Raw genomic sequence first — 17864 nt, 5'->3', positions numbered from 1 at the left:
TGTAGCTGGGCCATAGTTAGGTGCAGCTGGGCTGCTATGTGCAGTTATTGATGCTCTTTTGTGGCTACCCCGTTGTCCCCTCCTTCCTCCATTTATAGTTCGCCACATCTTTTACCCAACTTGGATCCAAATTAAAATTAAACATGCAATCCATAAACATTACCAATTAGACAAAAATGATGTAACATAAAAATTTAAATACGCTGTGCTTGCTGGTGGTTTTCCTCAGCAATATATTCCCCCTCAACAATGCCTTACATACTTACATCAATGTTAGATAAATAGGTTGTTTTGTAAAGTTATAAAACAATATATGGTAAGCTGAGATATTGTATGAAAAGATGGTAGAAATAGATCTCTAGTGACAGTAGATGTAAAACTAAGATACCATGTTTGAGACAAATACATTATCAAGTCTAAAAATATTACTGAAGCAACCTGTCCACTTTATTAACCATATGACCTATTTACCATAATTGTGTATAAAGAAGCTCAACAAACAAGCTTCCACCTCCACTATTCTTCCTTCCTCACCAACTAGGTAGCACTAAGTAGGAAACACTCTCATGCTTTATTCATAAATCTTATCAAATCTTAGGTTTAGCAGACTATAACTTTCTCTTGGCTAAATAAAGTGGACGTGATTTAAAACCCCCCAAAAATGACAAGATTAGATTACCAGGTTGCTAAATGTGAGCAATGTGCAATAATTTAGAAATGTCATGCAAGCCCAAATCAGAAGAGATGCAGATAACATATACTTAAAAATCCAGAAGATATTTTCCAGGATTTGGGAAAACATGTACCTTTGTATTTTGCTGAGTTTTGTGGTAGCTGAAAAGTTAAGGCTCAAAACCAGTGAGAAAATCCATAAATCAAGTAACTTTGTGAAATGGCTAAGAGGGAAAAACTGTCATACTATTCTTGTAGCTCTCACTCAGTAATGGATACTCCTAGGACATGCCTCAAGCTTTTTTCTTTTAACTCATTGAATAAACTAGAATCTTACTCGATATAAACAATAACATGTTTCAAAACTGTAACTTTCTATTGGCTAAATAAATATATGTGATTTCAAACCCTTCAAACATGACAAGATCATATTACAGGTTGCTAAATGTGAACAAAGTGTAATAATTTTGTGTCATGCAGGCCAAAACAGAATTTTGTGCAAAAAACATATACTAAAAAATCCTGGAGATGCTTTATAGGATTTGGGAAAACATGTACCTTTATATTTTGCTGAAAAGCTAAGGCCCAAAACTAGTAAGGAAATCCAAAAATAGAGTAACTTTGTGAAATGACAAAGGGGGAAAAATGTGTAGGTATTCTTGTACAACTCACTCAGCAATGGATACCCCTAGGAGAAGCCTCAAGCTTTTTGTTACTTACTGAAGATCGAAGGCTTGTAGTCTCTGAAAACACACTAGGTGAGAGCTCAGTCTTCTTATCTCCAGCACGTACAGTTAGTAAAAAACCAATGAGAAAATATATCAAAGCAAGTGTGATATGGACCCAATGGATAGGTAAGAGTACAGCTGTCCCCATTTGTTCTTACTTGAGAAGTGACCCTGGCGCCAGTTCACTTGTATTCCCAAATTTTACCATCTCGCCCCTCAATAGAGTTCCCGCCTCTTTTATTTGGGTAGTAAAATTAAGTATTAAATGTGATAGTAATAAAAGTGACAACACTCCCAACCACAATTGTAACAACCATATGCATAGTGCTGCATATGAATTTATTCTAATTGCAAGAAAAATTAAACAACGTCCAAGTTTTATTACTTGTTGGAAAAAAGCTCACTTGTTGTCTTTTAACATCCTTGCACATTTAACTTGTTGCCCAAAATAATACTTGGATTTTTCTTTTGTTGACCAAAATAACACTTTTAGTCATTGTGCAGGAACAATTTGGATTTACCTTTTATTCTCAATAAAATTTACCAAGTTTTATTTCTCAATAAAATATATTGACTGTTTGACAAAAAATTTGAGTTTAGTGTCATCTCCATGGGGAATTGTATGTCCATAAAGTCACACTATGTTTTATAATTGGTACTGGGCCATTGAAGCTCCTATACCAAGCACATTTTAATTAAAATCTGCTACATGTGATGCTGTGTTGCTGCTGTAACCGCTTAACATTTTAATTAGAACTGCTTAACAGAAACACATGGCTTATAACTGCTTAATTATAATCCTGTGTTGCTGTTTTACACCATTTGTTTCTATTTTCTATGTGGATTAACATGTGATTTCCAGCACTTGGTTCTATTTCCAGTTAATGCATTAATTTCAGTGGATAATGTTATGTTTTAGCATACACTAACATCATGGCTCAATCTGATTTTTCAGTACACCATTTAAATCTCATCTCTAATATTCATCATTGACCCCCATATCATATAATTGCCTCAATATAAATTTTCACTCCCCAGCAATAATGCCTCCTCCATGTCCAGCATTGACCTCCATAAACATGCATGGTTGGTAAGTTGATATTTTAGGTCTATCACAATGTTAGTATGTGATAGACCAGTTCATCTGCATCCAATATTTAAACCTGTGAGTACATTACTACTTCCTATACATAACCATGATTATTTGTGATTGGTAAGTAGGCAAAATTAAGCAATATATGCCTATCTTAGCTCTGTTTTTTCCAATAATTTCTATGGCTATTAACTGTCTTGGAAAAGGAAACTGCTATACAAATCTCCGATAAAATTATAGCTAAACTATGGTTTGGATAAAAAACTCATAATTATTTCTAATGTCAAGATCTCAGCTAAGCCCAAATTGCTTAGCCTGCTAGTTTCAACTAGTTAAACTAGGCTTTTGTGCTTTGCGATAAAGATCTTATGAGTAGCTCTCGTGACTCTCAAGAAATAATTTCATACACCTCTTGTCTGTCATGTTCTATTAATGACAGACGGGAAGTATACTGTGAATATATGGACATTTGTACTAGACAGTTAATCAAAGACCTCACCCCTTTGAACTTATCCAAATGGAAAGAAGCGTATTGCTTTTGTCAAACCACTATACCTCTTGTTGTTTCATTAGTATGTTTCTTATGCTCATTCCCAAAATAATATCAGCCACATTAATGAGGGGAAAAGTGGCCAAACCAGGTCCATCTTTCTGCTTGAATAACCCACCCATATATGGTATTTGGTCATATCAATTGAGAAGACCCCAAATCAGGAAAAAATAGACCAATACTAATAAGTAAAGGGTATGTACTTGAAGAAACAAGCTTGGTTTTGCACATATATTTGTTTTATTACTGAGTTTGGACGCTTACATGTCAAACATGGTGGATCCAATCCCCGTCATGTGAAGTCACGCAACATCTATGCAATTCCCACCATAGCCTTTTGAAGTCATGTAGAAACTACAAAGAACATGCACAAAATTAGTTACGAGTACCTTTGTATAACCACATGGCATATATATAATCATCATGTATATATGGGAAAGAAATACCATCATCATCATCTGAGTCTTGATCATGTTGATGATCGGACTCACTACCAGAGTTATTCTCATCATTTTTTTTTTATAAGTAATCAAAATAGTTATTCTCATCATTTATGTTAATCATCCCATCCTCATTGTCATGCATGTCATCATCAATAAAGACATCATCGTCAACTGGTTGGGTAAGGTGTCGACGTGATAGAATAGATGGATCAATGGGCAAATGTTGTTCATCGACTCGATGCAATGGATTCGGTATGCCTGAGTCACTCTCCATAACAGGCCCATAGTTGTTGCCATTAGCGTCACCTTCATCTTTCGATTGACCCCTAGAGGATTCGTCGTCATCATCCTCATCCTCTCTAGGGGTCATCAACCGAATGTTGAAAATATTCCTACTTGTAATCTTATGTACAACATGCCAACTTCCCCCAAAGGTCGGGTCTTTTAGGTAAAACACTTGCAATGCTTGGCATGCTAAGGCAAAAGGCTCATCTTTATATAATTGCCTAGCCATATTCACACTATTTAGATGGTCCCTAACACGTATCCCTCTCCTTGGGTCCCCCATGTCCCACCAAGCACAGCTAAACAATTAAACCTTACGCCAACCCATATAGCGAAATTCTATAATGTCATTCAATACACTGTAGTAGTCAACAGGGGTTCCTTGATGCTTGCCATTGACCACCACCCCATTGTTTTGGGTGCAACGATGCTTTTCACGCTCTTTCAAATGAAACCGAATTCCATTCATTATACATCCGCCATATGAACCAACCCACAGATCGAGACCACATGCTAATACATAGATGTCATCGGTGACGTCACCTAGACTAAATGCACGCAACTCTCGAATCTGCTTGGAAAAAGCATGGACAGAAGATAGGGCGTGTGACAAACTCGCTATATTAATAAAATAGAAATGTAGAGAAAGATAGATTAATAAATCTTACGCGTGATCTAAACTACGATGGGAATTGATTTTGGTGCCTACTATCGATGTTATTGGGGTCCTCCTCTTTGATCTTGTTATAGTGCTCCCTACATCAATCAAGGGCAAGGATAACATTATATGACATCAATGAAGGGGTAGGATAACATATGTCCTAAATGTTGCAAGGGGAAGGATAACATTATATGACATCAATAAAGGTATACTTACTCAATGTATTGTTCAACCTCCATGCAATTATTAAGAACATACCACCGGGCCTTTGCCATTTGTGTGCCTGGTAATCTATGAGAGATAAATTTCCCCAATGGGTAGACCTTTTGTGAAAAAAACGATAAATGTGGACCTCTGCTGGACTCAGTTGAGTTGATGGCCAAATCACTATTGCGTTCACCTCGATTATATCTAGTCTCAATATCATGAAGGTACATAGAGTAAAATGTTAGACACTCAAGATGAACATATGCCTCAGCAATTGAGCCTTCTGGACGGGCTCTATTATGAACGTACCGCTTAAACTTCCCTAAATACCTCTCAAACGGGTACATCCATCTATACTGCACAGGCCCTGCTAGTAATGCCTCCTCTGGCAAGTAAATTGCAAGGTGCACCATGATATCAAAAAATGCAGGAGGGAAAATCATCTCTAATTTACAAAGAATAATAGGGATGTTAGCTTCAAGCTGATGCAACACTGAGTAGGTCAAAGTTCGTGAACATAACTCCTTGAAAAACGAGCTTAGCTCTACCAAAGCTTGACGAACATCGAGTCATAAAAACCCACCAATCACAACCGGCAGCAGTGTTTGCATAAATATATGACAATCATAGCTCTTCATTCCTTTGATTTTTCCTTCACTAACATTGATGCACCGGGCAATATTAGCGGCAAAACCATCAGGAAATTTGACTTCTGACAATCACGCACAGAATCTCCGTCGCTCATTCAAGTTTAACATATAGCATGGAAGACTCATAGACACACAATCACCCTCATGTTGTAGGTGTAATTCTTTCCTTATCCCAAGATTAGCCAAATCCCTACGGGCATTAGCAAAGTCCTTACTTTTTCCTTCAATATTCATCAACGTTTTCAAAACATTATCGCATATATTTTTCTCAATATGCATGACATCGAGATTATGTCTCAATCCCAAGTCTAGCCAATAGGGAAGCTCAAAGAAGATACTTTTTTTTGTCCAATTAAGTTCACTAGGCATCCGTTTCCTCTTCGTTGATGATTAACCAAACTGAACATGTGAGACCCCTAGTAACTGTTGGAGTAAATCCTCTCCAGAAACCTTAGATGGTTGGAGCCAGTGCTCAACGTACCCATTAAAAGCACCTTTTTTTTGGTCTCCAATTGTGGTCTCGCGGCAACCATCGTCGATGACCCATAAAGCAATGTTTGTGGCCATACCCCAACCACATGGAATCTTTGTCAACTGTACATGCAAGGCATGCCATCTTGCCCTTTGTGCTCCACCCAGAAAGATTGGCATATGCGGGGAAGTCATTGATAGTCCAAAGCAATGAAGCATGCAATTTAAATGTTTGCCCATTGTATGCATCATATGTATTAATACCCTCTTCCCATAACTTCATCAACTCATCAATAAGAGGGCACAAGAATACATCAATATCATTTCCTAGTGCCTTAGGGCCCGGAATTAATAATGACAACATGGTGTATGGATCTTTCATGCATGACCAATGGGGCAAGTTGTAAGGAACGAGTAATACCAGCCAAATGCTGTACAATTTGCTCATGTTGTTGAATGGGTTAAAACCATCACTTGCTAGACCAAGTCTAACATTTCGAGGATCTTGAGAAAACCACCCATGTCTAGTATCAAAGTCTTTCCATATCCTAGAATCAACTGGATATGTCATACAAGTTGGATCGTCAACACGTTCTTCTACATGCCATCTCATGGCTTTAGCTGTCTTCTTTGACATAAAAAGCCTTTGTAGACGCAGCTTCAGAGGGAAATATTGGAGAACTTTTTGGGGTATTCGCCGTTGGTTACTTGTGCTTGAAATCCATCTAGATGCACTACATTTAGGGCATTCATTGTACTCAGCATTTTCTTTCCAAATAAGGCACAATCATTTGGACAAACATCAATTTTTTCGTAACTAAATCCTAAACCACGCTCCAATTGGCGGGCGTCGTTATATGAGTTAGGGAAAACAGCTTCCGAGAATGCGGCTTGCAATAACTTGATAACCATATTAAAGGACTTCACCGTCCAACCACCGATTGTCTTGATGTGAAGCAACTTCACTATAAATGACAGCTTTGAGAACTTTGAACATGAAGGATAAAGTGGACGTTGTGCATCGACAACCAACTCCTCGAAACTCAGGAAGGATGGAGTAGTCGAAGTGTGTGGTTCATCATCAATGTCTACATCTCCATCATTTGTAGCTGTATTATCCATAAACGACCCCATCCGAATGTCATCTAAAAGATTGTCCACATCATCAATATACTCATCAACATCTGATGCATCATCACCTTCATCATCAGAAAATGTAGTGTGTAGGAACGGATCATCTTCTCCATGGAATATCCATTCAGTATAGTTTGGATCAATCCCTATGATAAACAAGTGATTTTCCACCAGATTAAAAGGCTGGAAAGCTCTATTTCGGCATCGCTTACATGGACACCGGATGCGATCTGATCCCAGTGAATTGGCCTGTGCCAAAGCCATGAATTGTCTAACACCTTCACCATATTCATTAGACTGCAATATATCTTCAACATGCATCCATGTTTTATCCATCTAATTCTGGTTGGAAAACACTATAGTTACTAAGGGTGAAAACAACAAAATTGCAATTTCCACCAAAAACGCACATAGATGGATTATCTTGCGATAATCATTGACAAAGGTAAATGTAGTCTAAAGGGCTAAAAAGGGTTTGGTATAAAATTGGACATTCCACAAATAATATGAGATTAGATAACTACCTTACAATGATAGTTTTGGGATATTGACAAAGACATATGTTTTCTATGGCCATTGAAGTTCTCTTTAAACTAGTTAAAACCTAGGTTGGGTCTTAATGATGACAAATCATGATGTGTGTTTCCTAATGTATTTGGAATCCAAAGTGGAAGGCCTTAGATGGATAAAATTTAGTATGTAAGTGTTATGCATGCTAGGCTCTCTCGTTATGGTATTGAAAAATTATGTAGCCAAAAGGCTCTTAACTACAATCATAGAGAAGAGAGAGAGGCTCACAATGGACACTAAATAATTTCAATTATATAAACGTGGCTTGTCCATATCAACATAAAAATTCATTGTAAGAGCTCAATAGACTTGTTATAGGCCCTTTGCCTTATAGTTTTATTATAAAACCCTGTTTCACACTAACTTACTCACCAAGTATGAAAACATCACCCTCAACAATTAATTATACATATATATCACTATGATCTAAAAAAGTAAATATGAAAGCATTTATACCAGATGAAGATTCTGAGAAACTCAACCCAAGGGGAAATATTTCAGGCTGAAAATATACTTTATGATGGTATAATCAAGAGTTTTTTTAATAAACATGCACGTTTTCATCTATTTGTTGTACACAGAATCAAAATGCATAGTTATTATAGTACCAAATTGTCCATTAATGGGCCATAGTTAGGTGTAGGAAATGAATGTTAGGAGTGGGCAAGAAGAAAATAAATGAAATTCGCCCTGAGTAAGGGATAGCAAATTAATTAATGCAGAAATCTTACATGGATATTCAGATAATTGGTAATCAGGAAGAGGAAATGCTTGTATTGCTGTGAAATCTAGATGTTAGACATGCATCCGAGGCCGAGCTGTATCCCTCATGGGTAGCTATAGATATCTGTGACATAAATAAATTCACAACTAAATTAAATTGATTACACAAAGGAAAAAGCACTCCCCACACTATTCAAATGAATGACCAAGAAGGAAAGCAGTTAGTGAATTATCCATGTTTTATACCAGACACATGACCATATAGTTAGTACTTCATACATGCAGAAATTATTTTGTAAGAGATTTGTACAGGCCACTGAAGCAACAAGGCCAAATACATCAAGAAATACCAACAAGAGACCCATATACAACCACCACCATACGCCTTAAAAGTATATGGTAGGATTGTCAATTGATGAGCCACAGAGGAAAACTACCTCCTGTTTGAATGCTGGTTGCATATTGGTGATCCACTATTTGTGCAACAGATTCAGGCAGCCAGTTGGAATTAAAAAGGGTTGATTAATTGAGTATGTGAACAACTTACAAAAAAGCAAAAGGTCACCCATGGAGTGGTTTGTGATGTGAGATTGAGAGGATTTTAAGAGTAATATTATATAAGTTAGGTGAGAACACTCTCGTGCGCAATTAAAAAAGTGCAAGGTCTACAATTCAACTTAGACATTTTTTTATGTATGATATTTACCTTATTTTTCCAAGAAAAAAAGTACATATATTCTTAGACTATAAATATTTGCTAAGATCCTCTACAACTAGGGGAAAAAAAAACTTTGGGAATAAATATGACCAAATATGACAGATTTGTTTTTTTTTTTTTTTTTGTGGGGGGGGGGGGGGGGGGGGGGGGGGGGGGCTTCGGGAGGTGAGGGGAGGGGAGTAGTGCTTGAAGATTTTGGGCAGCAATTTCATTGAGGATGAGAAGTAGGATAACCCTAATGCCCATTTCATACTCGTACCTACCATGTTATGCATTTGTTTTCATGCAGAAGAAGGGTGCAGCAGGACATTTGAAAATCAGTTTAAAAGTCCTGCTGTGGTTTTAGAAATGGCTAAGACATACCTAACTATGTTTAAGGAGGTCAATCAGGAAGGTGCGGCTAGAGCTGAAGAGGATAAGGTGAGAGGTATTTATGTAGATTTGGATGCCACCTTAGTTATAAATTTGCAAAGTCAACTTCAATGCTGCTTTGGATAAAGACAATGAAAAAATGGGAATAGGAGTAGTCATCAGGGAATCTGTAGGGGAACTGCAAGCATGCTTGATTGCCTCTAAGGACCATGTTATGTTAGCTTTTCAAGCAGAAAGTATTGCTCTTTACAGAGTTATGGAACTGTATGTTGAGTTGGGTTTTAACCAAGTTGTTTTTTAGGGAGATGCCAACGCTGTTATTGATGCTGTCAACTTGAAGATGGAGGATAATTCTTGGCTTGGCCAAGTCACAGAGGACTTGCAGCAAGTGATGGAAAGCAAATCAGTGTGGAGGCTCAAAAACTGTCATAGTTCTGGTAAAAAAGCTGCCCATACAGCAGCAAAGTTGGCTATTATAGCAGATAGTGAGAAAGTTTGGTTAGAAGATGGACCTCTTGAGGTCTTATCTATTGTTTTGGATGATAAACTTTGTATGGTTGAAGGTTAATGAATGAAGGTTTTCCCTTTTCAAAATAAAAAAAATAAAAAAAATAAAAGTAAAAATGACACAAAAAAATAAAAAGCCCTGCGCATGTTAGGCTCCTCAATAATTTCCCCATTTTAACTTCACATACTCCTAATCAAGTTTCGCATACTCTAAGAAAAAATTAAACCTTACAAAGAACAATCACATACTACTCATTAGTATTTTATTAAGTTGTAAATGGCCTTATCAACTTAGCCTATCGAAGAGAACAAAAAAGGCCACAATAAACCTTATGCAAATTGAGTAAGGGCATGATCCACAACAGCAGCAGAGTTTTATTAATTGTTATTGGTGTGTCATTATCTATGTATTCTATGTGCTATATAAGATGTTTAACTCACTTCTTCTTATTGTGATATTTAGTACATATGTTACTACAATCAATTGATGGACCTATATATAATTCATGAAAATAAACTGGATTGTGTGCAACTATATAAGGCTTTTAAAAATTTCATTGAATTGATAGCCAAAATTAAGATCATGGGACAAAATCAATATTCTTTAAAATCTTCACTAACCAGTTTAAAAATCATTTTCCCCCCAAATTTATTTTATAAAAAAAAATATAATTTTTCGGCCAAGGCCAAACAAAAAATAAATAAACACTCATAGACACATATGTAGGCAATTTAGTAAGAGGAAATAAGAACACACATCTGTGGTAAAAAAAAAATATATTTTTTTAAGTTGGTAACGTCTGTAGTCACATTATTAAGAGGAAGATGTACAGTTAATTTTCAAGGACAACAAAAAGAGAAAAATCATGACAGATCAATACATCCATTAGTCATCAAATCTAAGAATAATACGAGTTAATTTTTATGGTAGAAGACATGAGGACCATCTATATAATTGAAAGTGTAAAATGAATCTAAGAGAACCTAAATTGATCCAACAGATTTATCTAAAAAATCAAAATTTAAATATTAACATTCAGACTAGTGATTGGTGAACTAGTACAAGTTTTAGTTGTCTGAACCTCTTGAGAGTAACAACTAATGCCTCAATTCTAAAATTTCTTGTTATGACAAAAGAGACCAAACCTGGGACTTGGAATGACGTATCTAATTGAGTGTCTACATTAAATTAATCACGTGATGATGGAAGAAGAGGTTTACCATGATAAAGCACATGATGATAGCAACAAGTAATTATGATGAAAAGATTAGATCTATAGTACCACTAGCTTCCCAGATGCTCTTGACACTTAGATACAATGTACCCGTGCTCAACAAAACGCATCATAAGCTTATCTACCTTCTCTGTTTTTCCTTCCGTTTACATGAAGCCTCATTGGAAAGGAGATTCGTGTCTTCTTGCAATACAGGGGAGGGAACTGAAAGGGCGAACGTTGGCCGTGGGAGATGCCGAACTCATGGACACCAACACTCTGGTCACAGGAAAATTATTGAAGCCCAAATCGATCAACCCAAATTTTCTCAACCCTAATTTGCACAACCCACAAGTTTAACGCCTGCCCGTGTAGTCGATCTTCTGTTGGTTTGCACCGAAAAGCCAAAATGAATGAGATTGGGAGGGAAGACTCTATTCTCCCCGCAGAAAAGGGTTATGATTGAATAGGAGAGATTTGTTCACAAAATGTTTTTGTCCAGAAAAGCTTTACTCTTTACAATAGTGAATATTTTAAGGAATATTATTGTAGCAACACACTTTCGCCGTTAAAAGCTAATTTAACCACCAAAACACTCACGTGGCTGCCCATGTCGCTGCAACATATTACGTTATTTTCCACAAAATTGATTGGTCTGATAACACAAGAAATTCTCAGTATGATTTCTCGTGGGAAAAGAACTCGTGGCAACAGGCCCATTATGTTGTAGTGGGTTTGTTACAAGAAGGATGACATGCACGCTACTCATGCAGAGAAGGTGAAGCCGTCACGTGATTCTACTAAAACCTTTGGTTGTGATTCTTTTGCTATGGTGATAGTCTGCTCCTTAACATCCCCCTTCAAGTCAAGCAGTGAGTGAGCATGCAGACGTAGACTTGAACAGAGAAGAGCAAAGCGTGTTCCAGATAATGGTTTTGTGAGAACATCGACAACTTCGTCTTTTCTAGAAACGAAGGCCACTAGGAGAGATTTGTTAATTACATGATTACGCACAAAATGAAAGTCGATTTCAACATGATTCGTGCGAGCATGAAAAACCGGATTTGATGAGAGGTACATGGCACCCATATTATCACAGTAGACGACAGGTGGGCAGTTAAGAGGAATTTCCAGATCATGGCAGAGATGTTGGAGCCATATTACTTCGATGGTGGCATTGGCGACAGCTTTGAATTCCACTTCAGTGGAGGAGCGAGCGATTGTGGGTTGTTTCTTAGATGACCAAGAAACTAAATTTGCACCAAGAAAGACACAAAACCCACTTGTGGAATGCTGGTCATCGGGGCAGCCTGCCCAATCGGCATCGAAAAAGGCAGTGAGCTTGAAGGTTGAGGATGGCAAAATTTGCAATCCAGTAGTTGATGTATGTTTCAACTACCTCAAGATTCATTTTACAGCTTGCCAATGGGGAACTCGGGGATTATGCATGTACTGGCAAACCTTGCCAACGACGTAGGCTAAGTCAAGCCGTGTGAATGAAAGATATTGCAATGATCCAACAGTGCTGTGATACAGAGAGGGGTCTTCAAAAAGATTATCAGTGAAGGCACTTAGTTTCTCTACTGTAGCCATTGGGGTCTTTACCGGTTTTGCTAGGGACATATTTGTCTATTGAAGCAAATCAAGGATATACTTCTATTGTGTAAGAAGTAAGCTTTTGGAATTCGATGTGACTTCGACAGCCAAAAAATACCGTAAAACGCCAAGATCAGTGATAGGAAAATCACTTCATAAAGCTGCAACAAGATCAGAGATTTGCTGAATTGAGGATCCTGTAATTAACAGGTCATCCACGTACACAAGGACACATAGCTTGCTGTTTGAAGTAGTGAGCAAAAACAGAGAAGGATCGGCAGTAGAGATATTAAAACCAAGATCAACCAAGCGATTACTTAGGCGGGAGTACCATGCACGTGGTGACTGTCGGAGCCCATAGAGAGCTTTATGTAACCTGCAAACATGAGAGAGAAATTGGAGATAAGAAAAACCAGGTGGTTGAGTCATGAAAATAGTCTCCTGTAATGGTCCATGCAAGAAAGCGTTTTGAACGTCATATTGACGTATTGGCCAGTGATTTGTAACAGCAAGTGCAAGGACAAGTCGGACAATGGTTGGCTTCATGACAGGGCTGAAAGTCTCGTCAAAATCAGTGCCTGACTGTTGAACAAGGCGGGCTTTCTGTCGTTGAAGAGATCCATCGGCATGCCGTTTTGTTCAAAAAACCCATTTACAGGTAACAATGTTGGACGCTTCGGTTGATGGGACTAAGGACCACGTTCGATTGGCAAGAAGAGCATTAAACTCTTGGGCCATGGCTTCCCACCACTCATGATGCTGCTGAGCAACCGTATAGCTGGTTGGTGTTTTTGGAATATCAGAGGAGATGGAAATGAGAGCATGAGGAGGTGGCCACTTGATCGTTCCATCGGTGTACTGACGTGGGCGGAGAGCATTGGTGCATGACCTTGTGATCATTGGATGTGCAGGCTGCGGCGTAGCAAATGAACGAGAGTCCTGCATGCTTAGTGATGAACGAGATGAATGAGAGGTAGAGGATGATGGAGGTGGGACCAAGATGGAGGAGGAATTAGGTACAAATTCAGTTGGAGAAGTATTTGAGTGAAAAAGAGAGAGGTCCGTGTGTTGGAGGAGAAATGGGCTTGGGTTTAGTATTTGCAAAGGGAAAAATTGTCTCATTAATTTGAACATCAATGGATGTAAACGTGCGACCCATAGACAAATTATAACAGATGAACCCCTTGTGAGATGGGCTGAGACCAAGATAAACACATGGAATGGATCGGTAATTAAATTTGTGAGAGTTATAAGGGGAGGTAAGTGGCCAGCATTCCAAACCAAACACACGAAGGGCTTTCTAATCTGGATGTTTTTTATGAAGTAGAAAATAAGGGGATGAATTACTAAGAGATGGGGAGGGTAAAATGTTGATTAAATAAACGGCGTGCGCGAATGAAAAAGGCCAGAAATAGAGTGGAATTGAAGCATGCGCTAGAAGGGCCAAGCTCGTATCCACAATGTGACAGTGTTTCCGTTCAATAATGCCATTTTGTGTGTGAGTATGAGGGCATCTTATTCGATGTATGATTCCATGAGTTGCTAAGTATTGAGAGAAGGTTTGGAATTCACCACCCCAATCAGATTGAAATTGTTTAATTTTTGTTTGAAATTGAAGTTCAACCTGAGTTTTAAATTTAATGAAAGTATCGAGAGCTTGAGATTTAGTTTTGAGAGGGAATAGTCAAGTGTAACGGGAATAATCATCCATAAAACTGATATAATATTTATGTCCATCATGAGATACATGTGGGGAAGGACCCCATAGATCAGAAAACACAAGTTGAAAGGGGGAGATAGACTTGTGACGCCTAGTGAGTGCAGGCTGTCTATGGGACTTTCCTTGAGCACATGCATTACAAAAGGATGGCAGTATTAAAGGATCATAAGGAAGATTATAATGCTGTAAAATGGAATGGACAAGTTTAGTGGAGGGATGCCCGAGTCTTGAATGCCATCTTGGAATTGAGAGAGAAGTTGTATGAGCTGAAGGCGGCAGCGGAGGCGTGAAGGAGTAAAGCCCATTATGTTAGGTTTTGCGAAGTAGAGGCTTCCCCGTTGTTCTTTCCTTAACAAAAAAAAAAAAAAAGCATCAGCAAAGAATTCAAAAAAAACATCATTGTCAAGACAAAATTGACGAACGGAGACAAGGTTTTTCTGAAAAGATGGAACACAAAGAATTTTGTTTAAAAGAAAACTAGAAGTAGGGAACGAAAATGAGGCAAAACCGGAATGAGATATGGGAATTGTGGATCCATCGCCAACACGCAAGGAATCATCACCATGGTACTCGGAAGCCTGCAGATTCAAGTTAGACAAGTCACTTGTGATATGGTGCGTTGCTGTTGTGTCAGGATACGAGTTGGAATCTAAAGAATAGTTGGAGGTATAGTTTGCAAAAGTTGGTGATGAGGAAGTGTACGTCTGGTTGAACCAGTAAATGCAGGTGAGGGCAGAGTGCCCTTGGTGGTTATAAACCTAGCACACCAAACGAGTGTCAGTAGGTGAAAATTGAGTGCTACCACAATTACCTCCAGGTGGTTCACGACCACGCCTACGGTTGTTACGACCCCATCGTTGGCCTTGACCACATTGATTTTTGGCCGTGTATTGAGCAGATGCTTCAGTGGGAAAGAGGCTGTTTGCATTGTGGCCTATCATTCAAGCTTCATGGGCAAGCAGGTGGCTAAGAATTTCACTTGGAGAAATAGGAGTGACGCGAGAAGTAACAGAGGTGACAAGACCATCATATTCAAGTCCAAGACTAGCAAGAAGATAAGGAACAAAATCTTCGGGAGGTAAAGGACGTCCCGCGGCAGCCATGGTATTTGCTAAAATCTTAGCATTACAAAAATAAATTGAGACTGTATCGGTTCCTTTCTTGAGGGAGGCTAGTTTGAGTTGGGTCTGGAGGATTCGAGATTGAGAGGCATGTGTTGACTCGAGAGTGAGCCAGACTTCACGAGCAGAAGTACAGCTCACAACTTCAGCCATGATAGGTTCTGATAAGGAGGAGATGAGCACTTACATCACTAGTTGATCCTGCTCAATCCAAGTATCATATTCAGGGTTGGGAGCACCATTGTCAAGCTGAGTTTTAGGGGCAGAGCAGGAGCCATCTACGTATTTGCACAAGCGTTGGCCATGAAGATAAGGCACAAGCTGCACTTTCCATAAAAGATAATTTTCTTGGGTGAGTTTGACAGAAATGGCGAGGGAAGGATTACAATTCTGAGGCTTGGGAGGGGCCATGGACGTTAGTCCTTTTTAGGCTCTTGATACCATGCTTAAGAAAATGAACTCTGCTTCAAACATGTATTTTCTTGTATATAAGAAAGCATTACAGTGATGCCTTTTTATAGGCATAGCTACGATGAGAGAGAAGTTTTTGTACAGAGAATATTGTAGCCTAGGTAGGGTTTGTTACAAGAAGGATGACATGCACACTACTCATTCAGAGAAGGTGAAGCCGTTACGTGATTCTACTAAAATCCTTTGGCTGTGATTCTTTTGCTGTGGTGACAATCTGCTCCTTAACACTCAAAAAGAGAACACGATGTGTTGTTATCTTTGAATATTGACTTCTACGTGAAATGTCATATTTATTTTACATAAATTAAATAATTTTATTATATAATATAAAGTAATACTATATATAATTTTAAGTTTTATGATATATAAATTTTATTTTTTTAAATAGAACCTAATGTAAAAATTAGATATTTTTTAATATTGTTCCATGTTTACTAACTTTTTTAAAAAATGATTACATGAGACTTGTTTAAAATTATACAAATAATTTCTTATAAAATAGCGTGTAAACTCATCAAGAAGAAAAAGAAAAAGAAATGATATTTGTAGTTTTAAAATGTACAAGTCTCGTGCACTCCGTTCGCAATAGAAAAATGTGGGACTCACATGTAAAAATTATTTTTTTAATGAAAGATCTTGCTTTTTTTCAAAGAAAGTGCCTGGAGGTTGTACAATTTAAAACTGTATCTAGTATCATTCAAGACAAAATTCAAATAATATTTATACATATATATAGGAAAATGATACACATGCAACCATTTTTAACAACTCTTTACATGACAACCATGTTTTAAATTAGTAGCATTGTCAAAAATAACATTGTTTTACATAATACTATTAATTTAAGAGAAATGCTACAAAGAAGCCTTACACTACAATATCCACCTAACCAACATTACCCCTAAGAGGACTATATTGGAATCCCAATGTATGAAATGACCAAATTGTCCCCATTTTTAGGCTTGAATTGACTACATTACCCATCTTTCCTCTACAACCTAAATCCAAAACATTTGAAATTGCAAAAAATTTATTTTCGCCTCTGCCACACCCCCTGACCCAATCTCCACCATCGTCGACCACCCCAACCCAATCTCCTCCACCATTGATGGAGTCACATACTCCATAGCCGACAACCTCATTGTCCACCATTGGCGCAGAGCACAGCTTCCATTGAAAGGTGATTCTCCTCTCTATTCTTGTTTTCCTACATGCTGTTTGTTTTCTTCCCCTTTCCTAATATGGTATAACAAGGTTTTAGCTCTCTAGCTCTACCTCACTTTCTTCTATTTGGTCGTTTGCAATTCTTGTTTTCTAGGAAATAAGGAGGGAGATCGATACTAAGATCTCAAGAGTTGGACCCGAGGATAGTGGCCATCCTATTGCAAATCATTTGCTTGAGTTTGCTAAGTTCTCCTAGATCACTTGACACAGTTCTAGTTTGGTAGGGAAGGCCTAAATGGCTGCATGCCTTGGTGATGTTTCATGTCGTAGAAAAAATGTGACTTACATATAATAATTCTAATGCGTTGCTTGGTTGCTTGAACTCAAACTCAAAACTAGTGGGAAGGATTAAATGATTAAAAGTCATTGAAAACTCCTGACTTTTTGATTTTGAAATATAAAAAATCCAAATTAATTGCAAAGATGATGCTTTCTGCTTAAAAGTATTATTCAAATGCTGTGCTTTATGCTCTAATATTTTGGTCCCAAACTTTTATTCTTCTTCTTTTTTCCCTTTGAGATTATCTCCTATTTGGTTAGTGAGAAAACAAAACTATGTCATAAGGAAAGAAAGGCACTTGGGACAATTTTTTCTCTTTTAATTAGTAAACTGGTTTGCATATCATATTGCTTGAACCAAATATAGGGAAGCCTATGATTTCGAATGTTGGGTAAAAAAGTTGTCTTTTCCTTGCCTAACTTGAGTACTTGTATAACTTTTTTATTACTTTTAT

The sequence above is a fragment of the Carya illinoinensis genome, chromosome 16 (genome assembly GCF_018687715.1).
Source record: "Carya illinoinensis cultivar Pawnee chromosome 16, C.illinoinensisPawnee_v1, whole genome shotgun sequence".
NCBI classification, from domain to species: Eukaryota; Viridiplantae; Streptophyta; class Magnoliopsida; order Fagales; family Juglandaceae; genus Carya; species Carya illinoinensis.
Note: the sequence above shows the minus strand (reverse complement) of the source record.